At 34.8% G+C, this 25,850-nt stretch overlaps 1 protein-coding gene across 5 annotated transcripts in view; it reads left to right on the forward strand.

The window, feature by feature from the left end:
• LOC105216122 (cadherin-99C) overlaps positions 1-25,850 on the forward strand; it is a 475,067-nt gene that overhangs the window by 24,077 nt on the left and 425,140 nt on the right. For 3 of the 5 annotated variants that reach the window (XM_054234559.1, XM_054234517.1, XM_054234632.1), the window contains exon 2: positions 2,674-3,381. The gene's annotated coding sequence lies outside the window, so the exon portion shown is untranslated. The remainder of the gene's footprint in view (positions 1-2,673; positions 3,382-25,850) is intronic. The other 2 variants (XM_054234432.1, XM_054234455.1) reach the window with 1 other exon arrangement.

A 25,850-nucleotide genomic window follows, 5' to 3' on the forward strand; every position in this document is an offset into this window, starting at 1 on the left:
GTGAGATGAACCTTAAGAGTAAGAGCCTCATATTTACAATTATAATATTGTCTGTCTTATTTTCAATAATTTTGTTTTGTTTTTAGTAATCAAGACATAATTTTACTTCAGAATCCTAAATGTAGGCAACTTGTTTTTATGAAAAATATGTCGTTGCCTACATTTAGGAGCATTGTTTAAATTTAGTTGGGCACACACCCCAATGACTAATTATACTGAGCCAGCCATATACCTAAGTACATATATATATAGCAATCATAAAATTTATAATTTTAAAGTTTAACTTTATTTAGCTTTGCTTATTAATGTTTGCTATTTTTGGAAGGTTTTTCGTCATCCCTACCCTCTTAATAATTTAAAAAAAATTAATAAATTCTTGTAAATTTCTTACGACTATATTCATATCATTAAAAAAATTCCACTCAAGATTAAGAAAATTGAGAACACTTACATGAAATTTATTTATTCTGTTTTTATGTGAACGAAAACCACATGTCATTGAACATAATCCGTCCACTTTAAGAGCTAGAAAAATATGCTCAGAGTAGTATCATTGCTTATTTAAATTCAAAACTTAAAGCAAAGTGATCATAAATTCAATAAATTTATGAGACGAAGCAGCTTAAAGCTATTACAACTATGTTAAGAAACCTAAGTTAAGAAGTTTTTTATTTATTGTCGAGGTCAAGAACTCAACTGAGAAAGATATAAAGCTCAGTTTAGCGATAGATATCGATGCACACATGTATCTGCAAATGCAATATCAATTCTTATTACGCACATAAATATTAGGCTGAGTTTACACTCAACCACAAAGAATAGTACTCAGTAGTATATATTCCACCACAAAAATGCCATTTATATTTGCGAAATAATTTCAATTTAATTTATTGACAGCTGCTTTGCCAATGGCCAAAAATGGTGTGGCAAGCAAATGTGTCAAAAGCGGTGCAGTTGCAGGCATATACACAAAAACAACAACAACAACATTGAATGCAGTGATATTTGGCTCGCGCAGCATTTATCACTTCGCGAGCACAGATCCTTATAAAGCGCGAAATGGGTTGGCTTCACTTCACTTGCCGATGATCGCATTGATTATCAAAATGAACACAAGCACATAAATCCATATGTACATACAATAATGTTGTTCTGATGTTGGCGGAGCTGATCACTTGGGTAGGTCCCGTTCTGATTTCACTGATTCGATGGTAGCGAGGCAAACTCTAACCGAATAGAATTTGAGGGGTTTGGGGTAAATGGTGACATTATTGATGCCACGCATAGATATGCGCGACTGTCAGTGGCGGCGCTACAAGCCGCTGATGTCACGCGGCAATATCAGACACATACACTCAAGCAGATATTTATGCTAATTCAAGCGCGTCCCGTATGAGAAATGTTCGGCTGTCACGTCGGTACATCATAAAGCGATAAAGCAGAAGAAAAAACGATAACTGAGCAACGACAACAACGATGAAACAGCAAGAAATGTAAAGTAATCTAAAAATAAAATAAAATTATCCAACACTTTATGAGGTGCCGTGGCCCATTGCATGCAAATTACGCTTTGATGCGCATGCGCAATCACAGCGTCTCAACGTGTGTGCATTAAATGTAAATTGATTCAATTTTGATGTGGCTTTTGTGTCGCCAAGACAAGCAAATCATTAATTTGAATGGCAATTTTGCCGTTAGTGTTGTGTTTTTGTGTGTTCTCAAGCGACAAATGATTATTGGCCGATGTCCAGTGAATTGATATCGGTCAACTTTTCTTCCCTTTTTGATTTTGGTTTTTGTTTTATTTTATTGCGATATGCCAATGTGCAGTAATAAAGTTGAGCTAAATAATCAGTTGGTGTTGCGCAATAGTATGTCACAGTTAGCATAAAAATTAAAAAAATATATTTCGAAAATGATTGCATACAATTTTAAAGTTTTTTCCATATTAACTGTAAATAAAAGTAGAGGAAACCTGTTCTTCCCATACATCATCAAACTAAAACTGTTTAATATTTATGTATAAAAAATTCCTGATTTAACTGCATTATGAAATAAGAAGCTCTCTGATATACGAGCCGACTCAGCTGTCAGTGCAGTTAATTGCTTACATAAATATATTTTTTGTATATTTTGCCGCACACGCTCATAAAAGAGCATTCATCTGCCTTTATAATACAATAAAACGATTAAATTTCATTTTTCTAAGCGCATAAACATTAACAACAACAATGCAAACAAAAAGTGGGAGGGTATGAACATTTGTAAAAAGATACAGCGGTATTAAAAATGCTTGGGTCTAGATTAAAGTAAATGCTGGTATGTACATATGAGTGAAAATTAATGTGTTTCTTCTATGGCGTTGTTTCTTCAGCTCTAGCTCTTCGCATTACAACAAATCTGCATTAGCGTTAACAATTATATGTGAGCTGTTACAACTATAAAAATGACTTAAAATAAATAATAAATAACTTTTTATAAATACAACAATAATAAGTCAGAAAGCATCATAGGATAGCTATAATAATTTATGAAAAATATTCATCATACAATTTTTTTCTGATAAAATATGAAAAAAATTATTTATCTCCATTTAATATAATAATGAAAAAATAAAAATTAAAATTAAAATCGATTATTAATAACTTTAAATTTATTTTCTTTTAATTTCAGACAAAAGATGTAAATCTACAATAAAACACAAAAAAAATTACAATCAAATCCATACGAAGAAAATGTGAAGTTTCAAAACCAAATAAGTCATCTAAATAAATGATAAAACCAACTTACATATGCACCGGGGAATGCAAGTTAAGCGCAATTGCATAAATTAGCAAAATAATCGAAAAATGAAATCAAATGTTGCACGGTGAATTTGTATGTAATTTTGCAATTATCACTTTTCATTTCTACCTACGGAGTGCAGCGAGCGCCTAACAGAACGCGTTGCCATATCAAAAGTGAATTACCAATAAAAAGATAAAAAATAAAGAAACACTACACTTGCCACATATTATGAGTGATTGTGCATATACGAGTGTGTGATTGTTGATTGCAGAGCCGAAAAACCGAATTCGAACGCAAGAAATCGCCAATAATTCACTTACTCGAGGCGAATATAGCGTCATCAGCAGCGCTCGAGTGCAGCACCGCAAGTTAACCGACAACAAAAATCAACAACAATAAAAACTAGAACTAGTGTTTGCTGTTGTTGTTGTGTTGTCCACTGTTGGCGTATACGCATTTCTCACCATATTTGGCATTTCGGCCGAGATTATCTCGCACACATCCTGTTGCATCGCATCGCTGCAGTTTTGCTGATTGTATGGCATTACAATTTTAAATCAACTACACCGTTCTTTTGTTCTTCGTTCTCAAAAGGTGAGTAACAGCAATCCCTTTGCTACGCATTGCATTGTTATTGTGCTTTTATGTTAACTATGGTGCTTGTACTTGTTCTTACTTACATTACGTAGATATATGCTAAATTTCATGTAAGTGTTGTAAAGTGGCAAAATTATAGCGATTTTCGTTGTGGTATTCGCTTTAAGCGCTAAAGTGGGCATATCTTCAATGCTGATATCAGTCCAAAATTCGTGAAATATTTATTGTAATCGTAGATCTAATTTTGAATTGGTTGAATAATTCTCACATATAAGATTTGCTATAAGTGGATTTTGAAAATAAAATGCTCAAGTGTTTTCATTCTAGTTGCAAAGAAATCTCACAATTTATATTTTGATAAAGAAAATCGCGCTTATTTTAAAAAGCTAATTTTATTTTAAATATATAACACTACTTTTTGTAATATTCGTAAAATTTGGAGCATAATTTTAGGCATAGGACCACATTTCTAGATTTCTAGTCAATTGACATCAAATTTTCATCAAAAAAGTGTAAAGTGTCCTCTCAGCTATTCAGAATATATATGTATTTCAGTATCCATTTGATGAATCCATCCAAATATTTTATCGAATCTCTCTGCAGAAATGGAATATGAAATAGACCCTATCATATGCTCAATGTTCTGCTGATATTAGATGAGTTTTCTCCATGCTTCTCTCTCAATTTTGCTCACACTCTTTGTGCCTCCCTCTCTCAAAAGAGAAACATTATTATCGACATCCTAATAGTTAACTTTTTCCTGATAATACTAATATTATTCTATCGATGAGTTAACATTAATTAAAATTTTAAATAATTAAAATCATTAAACACAACCTTAAAGCCTTTTGATAACAAACAGTAATATCAAATGTGTTAATATCTCATTAAAAGAACTACAATAACTCCAAAAAATTATTAATTAAAAAATTACAGAATTGATTTTTTCAACATTTTAATGACACTAAGCCCCAAATATCCTTGAAATTTCAATTAGTAAACCACTAAATCTAAGTCATCCACATTTGATGATGCTCATTTTGTTATTTTCTATGGAAATACAAATTTCATCTGCATAAGCCCACTCGAAATGGCACACAAAAGTCGCACAAATCAATGCTCGATTGCCTCGAACTTCCTATGTGGGAGTGTATTTTGACGTTATTAGTGTTGTTTGTTGTTGTAGTATATTTGCAACATGATTGGTACATATTGACTTTGTTTGTTTGTTTTTGTTGTTGGTGGTGTAAACCCGAACTTCACATTTTTAACCAAAACTAGCCATTGACATGGTTCACTAATTGCCACAGCGGATGCATGCGAACAAAAGTGCAGTCACATGCATGCCGAAGAGATGCCCACAACCAGCAAGTGCATAATCGAGTGTAGATTTGGTTGTGTATGAGCGCTGCGCTATAAATCACCATCAGCATGTAGGTTGCTGCTGTTGCACTCAATTCAAGTCGGCGCAACTAAAGCCATTATTTTAATCAGCCGAAGCGCAACAACACGAAGAGATACACATACATATGTTAGTATATGGTTTGTGTATTGAAAAAGTTACTTTGAAATTGTTGGCCATCATCACTGTCACTGCCGTTTGACTGCGGGCAATTTATCCAACAAAGTGTTGTTTGGCTTCTGTTCATATGTATAAATGTGTGTACTATATGATTTTTCGCTTACAATTTATTTTTTTTTTTGAATTTTTTATTTAGGTTGTTTTTGCTTTATCCGTCTTTTTATACTATGATGTTCACGGCTTCGCTTCAGTTTTCCGACTCATCACAGCGACCGTTGATCCATTAAAGCCCATTGTTTGTTGTAGCGACATTGATCAGCATTAAATATTATCTAGATTTTCACGACCAATATCAATGTTTAGTTGCAGCAACGATAGGTGCAATGTGTTCACTTTTTGTGTATTTAATTTGCGGTTAAACTTATTGCTTGGTCAGTGTGAGGCTTTTATACTATTTTTCCTTTCTTTATAATATAGTTTTTAAACTCCAACTTAGCGTCTTTGCGCTAACGCAGCCGACTGCTGTTGTCAACATTGAAAACTGTATTGACCGCAACTAACACAGACTTCCGCCGATAAAAGCTGTAACAGCAACTTGCTTCGCTGCCGCTTTTTGAAGGGAGGAAATAATACAATAAAAACGCTTAAAACCAAAAGCCTACATTTCCGTTTATTGGCACTTAGGACGCATTAATTAGCGGTTATTTAAAAATATGGGAAAAAGTTAATGGATATTGATTAAAGGCACATCAAAATACTAGTATATCTGTATTAGCATGTATGTATGCGACGTTTACTAGTTTACCGTTGGCATTGAGATTTTATGGAATCGGACAAGCGTATAATAACAGAGTCACCGCTTTTAAAAGTGCATAAGCAGATTGAAACAATCAAAAAATTTATATTATTATAATATATTTTATATTATTATTATAATATATTTTATATTTCCTTTTTACATTCACTCCCACTTTTGCTTTTTTGCCTTTTTTTTACTTTCCAAACTTGCTGCCCATTTCATTTCTGTTGTTGTTGTCTCCCCACCAAGTCAAGTTCATGTTTTTCTTTTTGCCTTTGCTTATTTTGTTTTTATACAAATTAGCACAATTGTGTTTGTCTGTCGTTTGCTCGCCGCGTCGCAAAGTGCGGCGGCACGCTTTTGACTTTTGTGCTAACAGGAATATTTTAGCAAGGCATAAGCACAGAGCCAAAACAATAACAAAGGCTTATGCTAAAAAATCTGGTTTTTACGCCGATTACGCCTTTGACTGCCGAACAGACAATAGTTGAGTATGTTTAGACCTTTCGACGCGTGTACGCTGCTCGCCATGGCCACGCGATGTGTTGAACAACTAATGAATTTGCTTTAATTTGGTATTGCTTTTCTTTTTTTTTGTGAATTATATGTGTGGAAAATTTAATTAAAAAGCAAGTCTTTAGAAGGGCGAATACATAATGCAAATTTATTGCTAACTTTATTGCCATTATTTTTTCGGCGATAATAAATCCAGCTTAAATTTATTTGTATGAACCTCTTAGTTAAAATAATTGATCGGACAGTTAATCCTGCGCTTATAAGATAAATAAATATTTTTGTTTTAACTTTTTTTTCTACATGCACATGCATGACTTTATCCTTAAATTGGCGCATATAAACAATTGAATTAATTGCCAAATTAAGCTAAATTTAAATTCAGCACGGGTGCTGAGAGCACACAAGCAGGCAAATAACAAATTACATGCAGCTGAACCAAAACAAGTTCGTTGCTTAAGTCTTTTGTAATGTCATCGCGATTGCTATGTGATGCACGTTGCATTTGAATGATGTGAAACATTTTTTCATTTATAAAATAAAATTAAAATAAAAATAATTTTTTAGAATCGTTTTGAGAAAAAAAAATATTTTTTGTTCAACAAATTTTATTTTAAAATTTGAAAAAAAAAGTTATTGTAGTTCGAAAAATGGTGCTATAAATATATATACATATATATATCTTAATCTCTCAATTCTTCTAAAAATACTAATTGATTTTTTTTTAAGTTCTTTTATATACAAATTAAATGTATTTTTATAGCTCACACCCACACATTGTCTGCCAGCACTTCCATAGTCAAAAATACATGACCTTCTCTGCAACTCACTGCCTGAGGTACTGACTGATTATTGATACATTAACCACTTTTATGTGCGCTTGTTATTACTTCACTTTGCATTACCGGCGAACACAAACAACATCAAAGTTTACAACTAAAAATTAGGAAAAAAATGGCTAAAGTAAATTATGAGTTCCAAAATTCTTAAAAAAATAAAACACACAAAACTACAAACAAATAGTTATTCGTCAAACTGTCAGCGCGCCAAATATTTTGGGTGTGTCTGCCAACTATTGGCTTTAAGCGTTTATTTACTGTCATATTTGAACATATGCGTAGATACCCGAAAAGTACCGGTTGTTTTCGTTCTTGCTCTTTTCCCGTTTTAGGTTCTTTGTTTGCTTTAAAAGTTTTTTGTTTGTAATGTTAAAGCCACTTGCTGCTTTGTTGTTTATACAAATATGGCAGCATTATATGTTGCCTTGAATATTTTTTGCGTTTTGCTTGTTGTAAATTAGAAAAGATAAAAACTTTGTGAATTCATTCATGTCAGGATATTAATGGTGCCCATAAAAATGTGACAAATGCTGTAAAAATTAAATTTTTATGTTGCACTTAAATAAATTAACATTGACATACTAAGCATCTCGAAAAAAATTGGGTAATAAAATTTAATTTTTTAGTCTACAAGATAGCGGTAATCAATTTAGTTTTTTTAATATATATGTATTACATAAAGCCTGTTAGCATTCTAACCATTGTAATGTCCAACTTTTGATAGTCTAATAAGTCATTAATGACTGGTTAAATTAAAAACTTTTTCTTTAATATAAATTAAATCAGATTTTAGTATTTAAAAATTATTTCATCATTATTTTTATTTTTTCTTCAGCTGATTAAAGTGCCTTGTGTGCACACATTATTCAGCAAAATTTCTAATCCTTCCACACTTACACAGGCCGGAAGGAGTGGTCGCTCATACGTTTTTTGATACATTTGCTATCTACCGATTAAGAGGCGGTGTGCACCACCTAAAGCCACCTTAAACACCGTACATATACACATATATTAATATTAAATAAACGCTGATTGCCATCAGAGACTAATTGGCGTATTTTATTTTTATTTTTTGTTTGTTTTTTGTTGTTGTTGCGCACTTTCATAAAACTAAAACTATAAAATAGATATTAACAAGAGCGCTGAGTCACTATCGGTAGTTGCAATGGAAGTGAATTGAAGCAGAGTTGCGTGGGATAAATAAATGCACGAATGATTTTTGGAAAACGAAAACAATAACAAATATGCTGGCCAATTGGCACTCTATTAATAGCAAGTATTTGTCAATTTAATTTGTAATGTAAATATTTGCCTTCGAATAACGTTTCATTCACATATTCACCCATTTATTAAACGTACAAGCAAGCTATGAGTTAGTTTAGATGCATTCAAACAAGTAAATCCGTTTAAGTATCTTTGCTTTACGTAACCAGTTGTAATCGTAATACTTGCAAAAAATTTTTATTTTTTTCTAATAAACATTGCGCACATGTGGCGGTAATTTAAAAACTTTAACCTCAAATCGTTTCATGTAACGAGAAAGCGGTAATCGTATTTTGCTGTCATTGAAATGGATTTGCGGTTTAAGTTGAGCACATTTTTGTGGGTTGTCATTTGATAGCATTTTCTTATTATTTATTTATTTTTTTTTTTGTATTTTGTGTGTTCATGGGCATGCATATCGAATTTGTGGAGTATAAAGTAAATTTTAATTTATAATTATAAATAGATATTCGCTAACAATTGAAAAGAGAACATATACAAAGTAATCTAAATATAATTATTCAATTAAAATTAGAAAATAAGAAATAAGTTACCATAGAAGATTTGTGAACATTCTCGCTTCAAACTCATAATTTACCTCCACTTGATAGGTTTCGGTAGTCAGTTTTCTAATTTCTATCTTAATTTAATGAATCTTTAGATCACTACGCTGAAATATAGACAACGATTATGCTTATGTCATGTTTCTTAAGGGCATCTTAGTCTAATTTTCTAAACGAAGCTTACAGACGAAGAAATTTTCATATCTGAGGACAATAGTATGCAGAATATACTTTTTTTGTAAAATGTCAAAACTATATTTGATGAGATGGTAACAGTTAATCCTGTCTATCTAGCTGAAATATTACCATTTTCATTGCGCCAAAAGGTGGGCAACAATTTGATTGGGAATATCTAAAACTATAAAGTAAAGAATTTTACAACTAATAAGCGTTGTTACTAGAACAGCTATAAATTTGGAGGGAAAAAATGTTAACCATCAAATAATCTATTGGAAAACCATAAAATCGTCAAAAGTATATTTCTGCTTCTTTTCCAATTTACTTCCTTGCACTGTGAGTCACGCCGGATAATATCATAATCCTCGATTATACGCCATAAATGTCTATGTTGTAAACATAAATACAAAAACAACAGCAATTGTAAATGCATTCAGTCAATTTGCAGCTCGATGTTTTATTTCGTCACTTCTTAAGTGAAAAACTATTAAAATTTTACCGTTAACACGCGCTAAAAGTGGGTCACCTAGACCAGTGAGTGTCAGAGCTAGGTACTTGTGTATGCGCTGAGCAATATAGATTTGTATGCACACCGTCGAGTTATTACAAGTCAAAATGTGTCACGCACATAATTTCTGAGTTTTGCTTTTTTGTTTGAACAGTTCTTTTTTAACTTACCTCCGCGTTATGTGACATGCCAATGGGTGACCGCAAGTTTTTTTACAACTTTTTTGCTGCTTTTTTACTTAAACTTTATCATTTTGTATCTTCACATTATGAAGTCAAATTTTCTGTTTTGAAATCATTTGCTCTTCCGTCCCCTCTTTAATTTTGTTTTTGCTTCAACATATGACAAGACAACATGCTCTACAAATAAGAGAAAATGTCAAAGCTGAAAAAAGCATAAATTTATAAATATTTGTGGACATGTTAATTCGCAGCTGGAGCAGATTATATATTTGTTTGTATCTGCAGACACATGTGTTGTTGTTACTAGAGATGATTTTGCGAATTTAACTCAAAAAAGAGGGAAAAGTTTTCGAAATAAGCATAAATTTCACATTTTCATTTGTCTTTGGGATTTTTAAGCTTTAATGCATCTTTCTTTTTGTAAGTTTCAAACAAAAATGGCAAACTAATAAATTTATATTTGCATATTTAGAAAAGTATTACATTTAAATTAATTCCAAATGTCAATATATCACAATTTTGATCATGTTATGCAAAAATAGAGCTCTAGGCTAAATTTGTTAAAACTATAAGCACATTGAACTTTGTGGAGATTATTTTTTGACATTTTATGTATTATTAATATAAGTTAGTTTGTTTAATTTAATAAACTGTCTTGTTTATTCCTATAATTTTTTTATTACAAGCAACGCAACTTTATAACTGCGCTCCTAAATGTAGGCCATACTTTTATGATGATTTATATTATCTTCCCCTTCTTCCAGAAAGTCAAAGTTTTGGTTTGAGACGAAAACAAGAACACAATGTTATAGATCAAATTGCCTTTTATGTTTAACATGTCGTTGCGTTTCAGTAAACCACTTCAATCGCCTAAAGGTAGGCAACCCTATATTTATTATTAAATCAATTAATTTACAGTAATCTGTAGACATAAACAATAATAACCCATGAAGTCTTCTTGGAATATTCGTTTATCTTCCATTAACTTATTTCTATATGTGTGGCAAACACTTTTAGGAAACACCCTCTAAATAATATAGCAGCCAAAGTTCACTACATATGAACTCCATTGTTTCCCCCCCTCAAGCAACTTGATATTAACAAAGACCTCACACGTAGACATTTAATTCACAAAAAATTACCGAAAGTCTGTATTTGGCATACTAAAGTAGCTGTTGACCAAATATCGGTCAATTGCAACCGAAAACATTGAAAGTGATGATAATGCCAAGAAAAGTCAATCAAAATTCAAAAAAATTGGTTGAAGAACGTGAGGCACTCCCTCATTAATCCACTAGCGGTGAATATCGCTACCACTCACCTGCAACCGGCTACTCTGGTAACAACAACAAAGCAACAATGGCATTTCATTGCATTTCAACCAACAACATTCCTCAAAACTGCATGAAGCCAATCTTAACGTGCAATGCACAGTTGTTGTTGTTGTATTTCAATTGCACTTTAAGTACAGAAATCATAGAAAACTCAATCAATTGCACGTGAGTTACCATAGAAAATTATCTCCTCAACGAGACAGACAGTCCGCCAGCCAGCCAGCCAGCCAACCAACCAACCAGCCAGTCTGACTGTCAGTCGTCGGCGAACACACCCACCTAACACGAGCGCGCTACAAATCCACACACACACTCAAACAGATAATTTTCAACAAAGGTAGTGTGGAAAATAATAACAGAAAAAAATGTGGATTAGCGCTTTTCGCCATTTCCAGTCATTTGATATCTTCATTCACCTCCTAATGGAGTCTTCGTATGACAAATTTGATTTTTATGGGTTCCTGCCTTCTTTGTGTTGTTGTTGTTTGTGGAGTTTGAGTTTTTGGAAAAATTTTTTAATATTAGCTTGCATTCGACATGTGTTCGCTGATAAGCCAGCGATGCTGTGCCTGAAGTGCTCCGTAGATATTTCGGGCGCCCGTCAACAAAGACTCCATTTTCAATTACAAACTCCGTATCTTTACTTTAATGTATGTGTCTCATTTAGCTGTGGCCACTCCCAGTTACTTATGATTTTATGTGCACGCCTCAGATTTCATGCACCTCTGGTCTTTTGTGGTTAGAGTGAATTGTGGAGTACAGCAGATTTGAACTAATGGAAAAAATAATATTTCAATAAACTTACAAATTAATCAAAACTAAAAACTGTATTTAAAAAATCTACTAATTTACAAACATTTTATTTAAAAAATGTTAATTAAGAAAAAAAATATATTCAGAAAAAAATTAATTGGATAAAAATATATTATTTCTTTTGAAAAAAAAAAACTGAAAGAAAATATTGAAGTAATTCAAAAGTAATAGATCTACTAACAATGAATAATTATAATTATAATGAAAACATAAACCATAACTAATTGTTCAAATACTAGTAGAAAATATAATTAAAGCAACCAATTACAACAAAACAACTATAAATTGAATAATGGCTACAGCGCCTGCCCCATTTAACTTGGCTTTATCTTTGCCGACTTTCTAACCTGCAGTTGCAAACGCAAGTTTTTCATTGCTCATAAGTAATGTATATAAATATGTATGTATGAATGTGTGCATGTTTAAGCAGACCCCTCCATGCTTCATTTATAACCGCTAGATAATTGTTATATCAATTTCATTTGTACTACGGTACGTTATACTACATACAAGAAGTTACACAGGTTTCATGTGCGCGCATTTATCAATTATTAACTTTCAAATGACGCCACACTTCATATATGCCAAGCATGATTAAATCATCGGAGCATTGTATTATAAGGCAGAAAAAAACTTGTTTGGTTGGAGTATTAAAACAACAAAAAGAATTTATTTTTATATACCTATTAGGCTCTAGGCTAGAAAAAAATCAAAAGACAGTCTTCAAAATAGCGACAGCTTCTTATCCCACCTAGTACTCAACAAACAGGCACATATCCCTCATTTATTAAATAGTCATATGAAATTAATATGTACCAAAATTAACACTCACTTAGCATTAATTTCTCTAACTGAAACTCAAACTCACAAAGCAAACAGAAGCGCAGACAAGTGTTGACTGCTTCTTTCACCGTTGTCTTTGTTGTTGTCGCTGCTGCCAAATCCCTTTCCGGCAGTTAAGCACTGCCATAAGTGTCATTTAAAAAGAAATTTCTTTGAAGAGAACATCATAAGCTGGCAATTAGAAAGTACTCACGTAGAAAGATTCAATCGTGCTCAACGGTAAAGTATTTACGGTTTAGTAAATATTGACAACTTTGAAAATTTATTTGCTGACTTTTCAATGCAAATATGTATTATTCCTATGTACTTAAATAATAAACACCAACGTTGTTGCACGTCAATGCTCAAGTGTCAAACGGAAGCGCTTGTCACTGAATCAATAATTACAATAATGGTTGTTATAATATTGTTTGATGCAGTATAAATTGAATTTACAAGAATTCTACCAAACGATACATGTTTATTGTATAATCTCTGGGAATTGAGCGGAGAGATTTCTTTGAGAAAATTTTTGTCTTACTTGTCACACAAAGTTCATTTGTCTAAATAGGAAGCTTTTGAAAATGAAATGTATTCAATGAAAGCTCAGTGCACCAAATATTGTTGTAGTACTACATATTTTCATTTCTAACTTCCAACTCGGGAATTAGCTATTTCAAAAAGTTTTACAAGTCCAACTATTTTATTTGTCGTCAAATTAACACAATTCTTCTCGTCCATTTTACAAATAATCCATCAACATTTACACATTTCTAAATCAATATTTATAAATCACACTTACATAATTTGTGTAGACAACATATAACACATGGAGCTCTTAGACATTCACCAGCGCTCGCGTTCTATCCAAAGTGGATTTTGTATAATTTATGAAGCAAACAGAAAGCGCAACAGCCATGAATTGAAGTTGCTATAATAAACGAACCATTTCTTCGTTCACCACATTCGCAGGCCATTGCTGCTACCTACGTCATAGCCATCTTTAGCGCTGTCTCTTGCCAATTCAGCGCTGCTTTCTATGAGCTTTTGTTCGAGTCTCTCTATGTGTCTGTATGTGAAGTTGTGTGTCATTGTTGACTCTGGCGCGATTGCTACACAGTGATAAGAATATTTCCTTGGCTTGTGATAAATTTCATTTAGTCACGATGCCATTTTATATATCGCTATTTTCGCTATTGCTCACTTACAGCTAGGCCGAAAAGTAAATAAAATATAAGTGATCTTTTCCACCACAAGTCATTGCATCCATTCTATATGTTGTTATTTGTTGCTTTATCCCAAATTTTCGTTCAATTTGGCGCATCTGCCGTCTTTTTCGCCTCTATTTGTTGTAGTTGCATATATTTCGCATTTATTTTATTTTTGTTCGATTTAATCTGCATGAATTTTTCGCCTACTCTATTTGACTTATAGCATTTGCAGTTCAAAGTGTAAAAAAGGTCTGCAATAGGTCAATGAGGCTTTCTAAGTTTGTTGGGTATAAAGATTTTGTTTGAATCGCATAAGTGAATGCAGAGGAAAGTAGAAGAAATGTATGAGTCATCACAAATGCTAAAGGAAAAAAATACTCATAGTTAGAGGAGCTACGTCATCATTAGCCAGTAGTACTCGTGGAAAATCTGCCATCTTTAGGACTTTGAAAAAATTATCATAAAATATGATATGAAATTATCTTTATATTAAAAATTTTATGTTTAATTCTTCTTCTTCTTAACTGGCGTAGAAACCGCTTACGCGGTTATAGCCGAGTCCACAACAGTGCGCCACGCATCTCTCCTTTTGGCGGTTTGGCGCCAATTGGTAATACCAAGTGAAGACAGGTCCTTCTCCACCTGGTCCTTCCACCGGAGTGGAGGTCTCCCTCTTCCTCGGCTTCCACCAGCGGGTACTGCATCGAAAACTTTCAGAGCTGGGGCACTTTCATCCATTCGAACAACATGACCCAGCCAGCGTAGCCGCTGTCTTTTTATTCGCTGGACTATGTCTATGTCGTCGAACAACACATACAGCTCATCATTCCATCTTCTGCGGTATTCGCCGTTGCCAATGTTTAAGGGACCGTAAATCTTCCGCAAAACCTTTCTCTCGAAAACTCCTAGTGCCGTCTCATCGGATGTTGACACCGTCCACGCTTCTGCACCATAAAGTAGGACGGGAATGATGAGGGACTTGTAGAGTTTAGTTTTTGTTCGTCGAGAGAGGACTTTACTTTTCAATTGCCTACTCAGTCCATAGTAGCACCTGTTGGCAAGAGTGATTCTGCGTTGGATTTCAAGGCTGACATTATTATCGGTGTTAATGTTGGTTCCTAGGTATACGAAATTATCTACAACTTCAAAGTTATGACTGTCAACAGTGACGTGGGAGCCAAGACGCGAATGCGCTGACTGTTTGTTTGATGACAGGAGATATTTCGTCTTGTCCTCGTTCACCACCAGACCCATTCGCTTCGCTTCCTTATCCAGGCGGGAAAAAGCAGAACTAACGGCGCGGGTGTTGTTTCCGATGATATCAATATCATCGGCGTACGCCAGGAGCTGTACACTCTTGTAGAAGATTGTACCTTCTCTATTTAGCTCTGCAGCTCTTATAATTTTCTCCAGCATCAAGTTAAAGAAGTCGCACGATAGCGAGTCACCTTGTCTGAAACCTCGTTTGGTATCGAACGGCTCGGAGAGGTCCTTCCCGATCCTGACGGAGCTTTTGGTGTTGCTCAACGTCAACTTACACAGCCGTATTAGTTTTGCGGGGATACCAAATTCAGACATCGCGGCATAAAGGCAGCTCCTTTTCGTGCTGTCGAAAGCAGCTTTAAAGTCGACAAATAGATGGTGTGTGTCGATCCTTTTTTCACGGGTCTTCTCCAAGATTTGGCGCATGGTGAATATCTGGTCAGTTGTTGATTTTCCAGGTCTAAAGCCACACTGATAAGGTCCAATCAGTTTGTTGACGGTGGGCTTTAGTCTTTCACACAGTACGCTCGACAAAACCTTATATGCGATATTGAGGAGACTTATACCACGGTAGTTGGCGCAGATTGTGGGGTCTCCCTTTTTGTGGATTGGGCAGAGTACACTGAGATTCCAATCGTCGGGCATGCTTTCTTCCGACCATATTTCGCAAAGAAGCTGATGCATGCACCTTATCAGCTCTTCGCCGCCGTATTTGAATAGCTCGGCCGGCAATCCATCGGCCCCCGCCGCCTTGTTGTTCTTCAAGCGGGTAATTGCTATTCTAATTTCTTCACGGTCGGGCAATGGAACATCTATTCCATCGTCGTCGATTGGGGAATCGGGTTCGCCATCTCCTGGTGTTGTACTTTCACTGCCATTCAGCAGGCTGGAGAAGTGTTCCCTCCACAAACACAGTATACTCTGGTCATCAACCACTAGATCACCGCTGGGGGTCCTACAGGAGTGTGCTCCGGTCTTGAAACCTTCAGTTAGTCGCCGGATCTTTTCGTAAAATTTTCGAGCATTACCCCTGTCGGCCAGCTTGTCAAGCTCGTCATACTCACGCATTTCTGCCTCTTTCTTTCTTTTTCTGCAAATGCGTCTCGCTTCCCTCTTCAGCTCTCGGTATCTTTCCCATCCCGCTCGTGTTGCGGTCGATCGCAACATTGCGAGGTAGGCAGTCTGTTTTCTCTCCACTGCGAGACGACAATCCTCATCATACCAGCTGTTTTTTTGGCTTTTCCGAAAGCCAATGGTTTCGGTTGCAGCTGTACGTAAGGAGTTTGATATGCCGTCCCACAGCTCCCTTATACCGAGATGCTGATGAGTGCTCTCAGAGAGCAGGAGTGCAAGTCGAGTAGAAAATCGTTCGGCTGTCGGTTGTGATTGCAGCTTCTCGATGTCGAACCTTCCTTGTGTTTGTTGTTTAATTATATATCCACAAAATTTTGCTAGCTACTGTAATAAAACAGTACCACTGTTGCTTTCAAAATCAATCCACAATTATAACTCATTCACCAATTCAGCGTCCATTATTTATAAAAATATCGTCATTCCAATACAAACATATATCTGTGTCGCCCACTTATGGTCAAGTCCCGTGCCGCATGTCACCGTTACATCTAATGTCAAATCATCACTAAGTCTATTCGGTGGCTCATTGAGCAAAACGCAGCGAATGTGGCACAGCCTCACACATGAGCTCATATACTTGTACTTACGCATGTGCATGTATGTATGTCTGTGTGCACATGTGTTGTGTTTGTAATTCCCAATAGATTTATTGCACACGATAACGGTACTTACCAATGGAAACTGCAACATTTACCGCAATACCAGATATGTTAACTTGTCTGACAGCGTGCTACCAGCAAGGAAAATAACAAAAACAAAAATTAAACAGAAAATAAATAAATTTAACAAAAACAACAAGAAAGTTAAAGTGCAAACGCTCTACAACGACGCCTCAGGACACAGACAAAGCCGCCTCGCTTTTCTTCAATCACAACGCTTGGGCCTACAAACCGAGCGGCGCTAACGTCTGATCGATTACACGATCGAACCGCTGCCGACGCGCCAACGTAAATACTGAATGCGGTTTGACCTGATTTCCGCTACGTTTTCGCCAATTTTGCATAAATTATGCGCGAACATTTTTTTCTATTCCATTTCCACCATATTTGTTGTTGTTGCTTTTGTTGCAAGTGAGGCGAATAAAAACCGAGGAAATGCAGCAAAAGCGTTGAGTGGTTTTGCCAAGTGGGTAGAGTTGTTACTACCCTTTATTATTTTTCTCTCTTCACTGGATTTTTTGCTTTTCTTGTTGCTTGTAGGAACATTGTTGCATTTAGTGACAGCAACATTTTTATCCGCTTACGCCTGCCATGTAAATCCGTAGCTGGTTTTTGCTTTTGTCTAACCAATTTGAGTTAGATCTTACACTTGTCGTCCGCTCCCTCTACAGTGTTCACGGTTTAGCTCTTCAGTGACTTCTGTACGTATTTCTAACTCCTTCACTGTCGCCACAACTCAATTCCCTGCTGGATTTAGTTCGACAATTATTTTAGTTTCAGTCAATTTAAATTGGCAGTTCGGGCAGCGCTCCGCAGTTGCCGTTTGCTGGCAGCGCCACTGCGCCGGTTCATTATTTACTGCAACCGTTTCTGTTTTGTTGTTGTTGCCGGCGACGCATTCTTATGCTTATGCTTTTTTCAGTTACCAGTAATTGTTGTTTGAGCAAATGTTGAAGATGCTTATCGTCTGCAAGGTTGGTTCCAGTCAACTAACTAACTAAGCTTCGGGTTGAACAAGTGAATTTTTATAATTAGCAGCGAATTTTGCATGCGAAAATGGTAGTAATCCCTTGAGTTTTCAGGCTAATTTGCAGATTTGGCCAAATTTGCAGATATTGCTATTTTAGTGGTAATTAAAATAAAATTTTAAACTAATTTAGAATTAAATGTGTGAAATGTGTGTTTTAGATCTTAAAGCTGAAAACTTAAAACTTAAAACTTAAAACTTAAAACTTAAAACTTAAAACTTAAAACTTAAAACTTAAAACTTAAAACTTAAAACTTAAAACTTAAAACTTAAAACTTAAAACTTAAAACTTAAAACTTAAAACTTAAAACTTAAAACTTAAAACTTAAAACTTAAAACTTAAAACTTAAAACTTAAAACTTAAAACTTAAAACTTAAAACTTAAAACTTAAAACTTAAAACTTAAAACTTAAAACTTAAAACTTAAAACTTAAAACTTAAAACTTAAAACTTAAAACTTAAAACTTAAAACTTAAAACTTAAAACTTAAAACTTAAAACTTAAAACTTAAAACTTAAAACTTAAAACTTAAAACTTAAAACTTAATAGCTCAAATAGTCTCAATTAAGTCTCTTTTAAAACCACAAAACAGAGAATAGTAGAGTATACAATTCTACATAATCAAAATCTACAAAATAATTACTCACAGCAGCGCCGCTTACAACTGTGCAAATTGCTGAAAATGTGTAATATTGCTACGCTCTGTTAGTTTTGCCATTTTTTCACACTTTCACATTCATTATACTTGTAAGTTATTTTTATGACAACACTTTTGATGCATTGGCACATACAGATTTACAGTTTCGATTTCACACAAAGATAGACATTTGTGAAACACACCTACTCTCATGTGATTTCGAAGGCTTTATATATATAACAAGATGCTAAGAGTATGTATGTATGTGAGGACATGATTCGTGTTTGATTGTCTATTTGTTTGACCAGCTTGCATAACAGCCGCTGGCGTTGACATACTTCTTTTCCGCTCGCCTAACTTTCCCAATTGATTTGCTTTAAATAGCGAATTACTATTTTAAATTTTTTTATTTTTTTACAGTCTGCACACGGTGCGGTTTGCCAGTACAAGTGTAATTGATAGCTGGATAAAAGTGGTGTGACCGTTTTGTTTACCATTTAATTTAATTTTAATGAAAACGCTTGTGATAATTGCAATTAAATTTTATGTTGTTATAGTACTTCCCGACTTCCCGATCTACATTTTTTTACGCTAATGAAAACTCGTTTCATTTTTAGATTAATACTGCAAAATTTAATTTAAAATTTAAATTCATGAAAAATACCTGAAAAGCGTAGTTTAACGAGATGTTTAATTATTTGTGAATATAAATATATTATTAAATAAACTGAAAAAGTAGACTCATATAAGAAGTAATACAACTCAATCCTGAAATTCTAAAACGTTCGAAGTAATTTAAGATTACACCTAAAACTTTTAAGCTTTCATTTTCACCTAGAGCTTTCATTTAAAACATTAATCTCTGGTCTTCAAGTATGTAAATAAATATAAATTCCCATTCCCAAAGAATGCGATTTGCTTATTAAAAGCAAAATATATTACATTTATTCTGTGTAGCATAATAATTATTCATATAGCAAAGACTAACTCATACTCAAAGACAAGCAGACATAAAAACTTAGTCTTTTCTTGGCAAAAAAACATCAAATATATCACCATAAATGCTACTTAACTCACCGAAACGCAGACCACTGAGAGGCAACATTAGAAGCCAATGAGCCATAATTTTTATGTTGCTTTATGCAAACAAAAATAAATACAACCTCAAAGAACGTGCAACATTAACCACCAACAACAATAACAAAGCAGAAAAGGCAGCAGCTTAAACCAAAGTGATTCTTTATAGCACAAACACACTCATATAGAGACGCATCAACTGATGCACTGGGTGGGTAATTTATATAACTTGCCGGTAACTAACGGCAATATGCTGGCGCTTTAAAGCTGCTTGGATATTCGCTCATTCATTAAGAAAAATTACTGTCATTGCGAGTGCCGCACAAGTGTGGTGTGTGGTGCAAGTAAATGTCACTGAAGCACAGCAAAGAAGTAGAGACTATGCTAAGTGGCAGCCACTAATGTTGGTCAACAGACAGCAACAACAACAGCAAACAGAACAACAACATCTAGACAGCAATAAAACAAAAATAACTAGCAACACCGTTAGGCACATTTTGACAGCTGCTGCACCTGCGCGCCAACCTGACAAGAGTGTCGCGTTGGCAACAGTGAGGGCAACAATACCACGTTATGCCAATGCATATAGCATTGGTGAGTTGGAGATGATCGCCGTTGCATGCGAATATTTAGTTGAATTAATGCGCAACATTTGTTGCCGCGTGACAACGTCATTGCCGAAGGAGTGGTGTGCTGGTGCTGGTGGAAGAAGCTCCTAATGCATATTGGCGCATCTGCTTAGTTGGGAAAGTTGAAAACCTATTAAAATATGAGAAAGATGTTTTTTTTGTTTTTGGTTGGTTGCAGTTGAGAATTAACTGAAGCCGTTTCGTTTCGGCTTTTGACACCGAACTCAGCGAAAAGTAGGTAAACAGCTTTAAAGCAACGACGCATCACACGAACCAAATTGTGTAGTGGGAATACACGAACCGAACAAGGCAATGGTAGACAGTTGACTTGAACTTTAACCTGTTGCACTTTGTAGTTGTTAGATTTTGGTTGTCAAAATCAAAATACATTGGTTTGACACTAGCTTGGAAACAGCTAATATGTTCTTTGAATACGTAAAAAGATTTCCTGTACAAAAACATTCTTTATGTGAATCCCTTCTCCTATTATTATTAAATTACTCGTACCCCATTCGCACTAGCTCTCCTATTAAAATTTTCTCAAATTACTTGTACCCCATTCGCACTAGCGAAAATATTTCCAAAAAAATCCTTTAAGACCTAAGCGCGCCATTATTGTTGTTTAAAAAAAGATTTCGTGTTAACCTTCAACTCGACTACGTTGCCTTCCATGCTACGTGTTTTACTTCAGACATCAATTAAATATCAAATTTCACAGCATTAACTACATATAAACAACAACTTTAGGTACCCGCCGGGGGTTATTGTTGTTTTCGGGTAAGCCTTTTTCTATTATTTTGCTATTTCTTGTTCTGCTCATCTTTGGGACATCAGTCAGTCGGATACTAAATGCAGTTCTATGCGTCGCAAGCAAATGTCAAATGAGTATGCACATGCGCAACATTGCAAAATGAAAAGTGCAAAGTTATATAATTTTTAATGACTGTATATTCTATGTGATCTATGTAATATTCTCCATGAAGTTTATCGCTTAAGTCTTTTGTATGCCGGTTCATTTGAGTTTTGTAAATTTTATTTTATTTTATTTTTCGCATTTTCGTTGGACAAGTCGTTTGAGTGTCTGGTCACATTGGCCTTCAACTGCAACTCGAGTTGTTTCGAATAATTTACAACAATATTTAGTTTCTCTCAACTATAACGGTGAAAAAGTCATAAAATCCATGAATAGTTTTAATCATAAACTATTTGAACCTTAAATCTTCGAATAACCTCAAAACTTATGGAAGAAATAAGGAACACAGTAATACTTCAAATTCTTTCAAAATTGAAATATGCAATTTAAAATCACTAAAATCGCTATCGGCGATGACATGGAAATATTTCAATTAGCATTCCTATATATGCCTACTCCTTAAGTTCATAATTTCCCTTACCATTCTTCAATTCTTTCGTTCGAGAGGTTCCCATGGGCGGTTTTAATTTGGTTTATCTAATGAATAATACTATTTTTCAAATATCTCGCTTTCAAAATGATCTGAATCCAATATTGGTGAATATTATTCAATTTTCAGTAGTACATAATATCTTGAATACTCTGAAAACTTCGTATTATTTAGTATTTTTTGTTATATGCTCGTACAGAAAAATATATATTTTCGAATTAATTTAATGACATTAAAATACACAGGAGCCAACCACAAAGAAAACAGATATTCTTCAACAAAAGAATGAGTACGACTCTGTGAACTTCCCAACTTTATTTGCTGTGCAATGCATGTATGGTCGTATGTCTGTGTGTGTATTTAATTAAATACAGTGAATTCCTAACAAAATTTTCCACACACCAGCGAGAGAAATATTTGGGTCGCCGGGGTTCAGTAGCCATTAGCATTTCGAGTTTAATGTAGGTAATTTGCGAAAGTAGTGCAACAACAACAACTGGGGTTCACACAATTAGCAATTAACAGAACAAATAGTATTATCTGTATGTGTGTATGTTTGTACTATCGAGTGTAAATATTTGTAGTGCTTACAACTGGTAGAGATTGCAACAATTTGAATTTCTCCTCTGCCAAGAAGACACGCCTGAGAAAAATCAAGTTGAATATATTATATGACGTGAGTGATTGGCTGTTTGTGTATGTACATGTTTGTGTTGTTGCTGCATATATGCAGAATAGATTGTGGCAAGTCAGCAAACCAATTTAGTGCAAGCTAAAGTAATGTGATATGACTGGCTTGTAGTTGAATCGTCAATGCCAACAACATTATTGAGTGGCAGCGGCCAAGTGGCTACCAGCTAACCAGTCAGCTCACGGGCGAGACCCCAAACAACAACAAGAAAGAAACATGAAATCCAACCAGCCAGAATTGTAATTGGCGCGAGGAAAAAAAAATATGATAGCAACAACAACAAGTTCACGCACCACTAGCAGAAAATTGCGCTGCTCGCCTGTAGGCAGCAGGAGGCTCCGTCCGTGCGGTGTTGTTAGCTTGTAGTCGCCATGGAAGCCGTAGCACCGGGAAGGAGAATTTTTTCGGTTTTTTTCATTTCAAACTCCTTTTTATTGTTGTTGTTACACATTGTTGCACTATTTTCTGGTAATCATGGTGTTGTTGCAAGTTTGCTACCTGCCTGCCTCGCTGCCTGCCTCACTGCCTGGCTGACTGGCTGAGTGGCTTGGGGTTCTCGGCTGTTTATATATTGTTATATTATGATTGCATTCCTGGTGCCACAATGCTGCAGTCTCCAACGCCGGCGTGGCAACTCCATTCGTTCTATTCAAAGCTCAGTTCAGCACAGTGCAGCGAGGTGTTGTTGTTGTCGAGTTCAGTTGAGTTGAGTTGTTCTCGTTAGGGTTCAATTACAAAGAATGCACTCACTGTGGCTTAAAAGCGTTTCTTCACTATTGTTGTTGGTGTTTGTATTATATTTCTTGTTGTTCTTGCATTATTTCGTATTTTTTCTTGCCTTCTGTTTTCTTCATATTTCTACTGAATTTTTTTTTGTGTCTCGAAAAAATATGTTGCAACAGAAGTGCTGCGCTTTATTATTATTGTTAAAGATAGCGCTGCTTGTTGTTGTTGCTTCCGCTGCTGCAATAATGATCACTAAAGATGCTAAAGCTTATTATTTTGATGTTAACATGTTGGATGTTGGACACCATTTCCGGGTATTGTTGGCTGCTGCAAGTAGCTGCTATATTCTATGTTCTGTTGTGCCTTTGGTGTTGCAAAAAGCATTTTGCTGGATAATATGGGGTGTTACACTTTGTTGCAGTAACGCTTCTTTAATATTGCTTACCTCTGAATTAACTAATAATGAGCGGTGTGAAGAGATTGCACAGAGGCTTTTTGTTGCCGATAGAACTGGTGGATTTGTTTTGAGGAAAAATAAATTTTCTCAATATTTATTTTCTCGCATAAATAGAACTGGTTGATGTAGGTCGAAGCGGTGCGATTAGAGAGCGAAATATAGAGTATATATGCAATATATATATTTTAGAAATCTGAAATTCCTTTGCGGTTGCCTTTCAAATCATTGTTTTAGTAGTACCAATAAAAACTACTCCCAATTAATAAATTGTAATGTCAAGTCTAATTTTTAAATTATTGTCAAAGTTACCAAGTAGCTAAAATGGAATTTTAAATATTTTAAAGAAAATCAAGCAGAAATAAATATAACATTGCCTAGATTTAGGAGCATAAAGTAATTTTACTACACATTGGCCAAATCACATACATATTTGACATCTTGAACCATTCAGCTGTTGCTTCGTACTTGATTCCAACATCAGTTGCCTGATTCAAAGAAATAACGGCACATGATCAATAAAAGTGTGCCACTGATGTCATCAGCACCGAAAAAATGCAACCGACCACGGCTAAATTAAAAACGTTGATGACACTAATGCACCACTTAGACGTTAATGATGAAGAAAATATAAGAAACTGAATGAAGAGAAAGGAACCTAAGAAAGAACAGTCAGCCAAAACTGACTTACCACGGGCTGCGCGCAAACTAAGACGCAATAACAATACATACAGACAACATGAGGCCGTAATGATGGCATGTGCTCTGCACTGAGTGAAGTAACTAAGGAAAACAACAACAACGCCTAAATGGAAAAAACTTAAACTAATAGGTTAGCGGTTGCAAGTATATTGGCTGGTAGGCAATTTGTGCCACGAAATAAATTCTCCAAGCTCATACGCTGAGCTGTCAAATGTTGACCACGAACGTAGCAAGCCTATATGAACATAACAGTTAAATGATGAGCTGTCATGTGTTGCAAGCATAAGAAGCGCAAAATACACGAAAAAAAGAAGAAGACAGAGGAAAGAGGAAAGAAGCGGCACTAGTTGCCTGCCTCCTAAACAAGCGACTCGCTAATAAATTCACTGAGTTGCACTGCGAACAACAACTTCAACAAGATTGTATAACTTAGCCAACAGTTGCTAGCACTTTTGTTGTACTAAATAATTTTGCTACTTGTTAAAGAGCGGAGCTTCAACACCAAAAATTGGTGGTTACTAGCTCTAAGTTGCATCTTTAAAAAAAAACAAAAAAAAAAAAATTCAACACATGTTGCAAAGGCTATACATGCAGCTCTCTCTCACTTTGTTCCATCAAAACACGAATTTAATTCTATTAATTTTATTTTCTGTATTTTTTCTTCATGCCAAACGCAACGACCAATTGCAACGACCAATTGCAACGACGCCTCATAAAGCAGCACAATCTTTCTTTCTCCATTATCTGCAGTTTTATTTATTTTTCCCCTCCAATTTTAAATCATTATTAACAGGCTGCAACATTTAATTACAAGCCGAAATGTTGCAACTGTAGAACTTTAGCAAAAATAACAACAACAAAAATATATACTCAAACTATCTTCTTTTGCTCTCAAACGGTAAGTGTCTGCCCTTTGGCTTTGCTTGCGCTGAGATGTTGCGCCGAGAAGCCAACCGCATGCCGGTGTTACGTGCAACTTTTCATGAGCCAACGGTAAACAGCAGAAGTGGCACAACGGTATAGAATTAAATGCGCGATTTTACAAACCAAAAAATCTGATCATAAAATAAAATGGCTGAATGGAGAGGTAGCACCTTTGGTTGAGATACACTTCGTTTGCGGAACTATTTTTAACTTTATTATAATATAAACACAATTTGGAATTAAAATGATTTTCGATTTTATTATATTTTTGAGAATTTTTTTGGAAAACAAGTTAAATACAAATCGCTTTGAAAATATTTCTTTTTGACAAAAAAGCAGTATCCTCTCTAACTTTTGAAGCGGTAACCCAAATAATCCATTCTATTTCTAACTGTTCTCAAATTATAAGCCAATTAGACAAAGAATATTCCAACTTCAGGCTACTGAAAAAAATAGACACACACCCATACAAATGTAAAAATATCTCAGCCTATACCCCATACTTAATACTTTCTAAACATTTTACGCCAACGATTATATTTAATATGCAATTCTAAGATTTCAATCTAAGTGCAACTTTATCGCGCTTTGCCT

This window comes from Zeugodacus cucurbitae, chromosome 2 (assembly GCF_028554725.1).
Source record: "Zeugodacus cucurbitae isolate PBARC_wt_2022May chromosome 2, idZeuCucr1.2, whole genome shotgun sequence".
In the NCBI taxonomy this organism is placed as follows: domain Eukaryota; kingdom Metazoa; phylum Arthropoda; class Insecta; order Diptera; family Tephritidae; genus Zeugodacus; species Zeugodacus cucurbitae.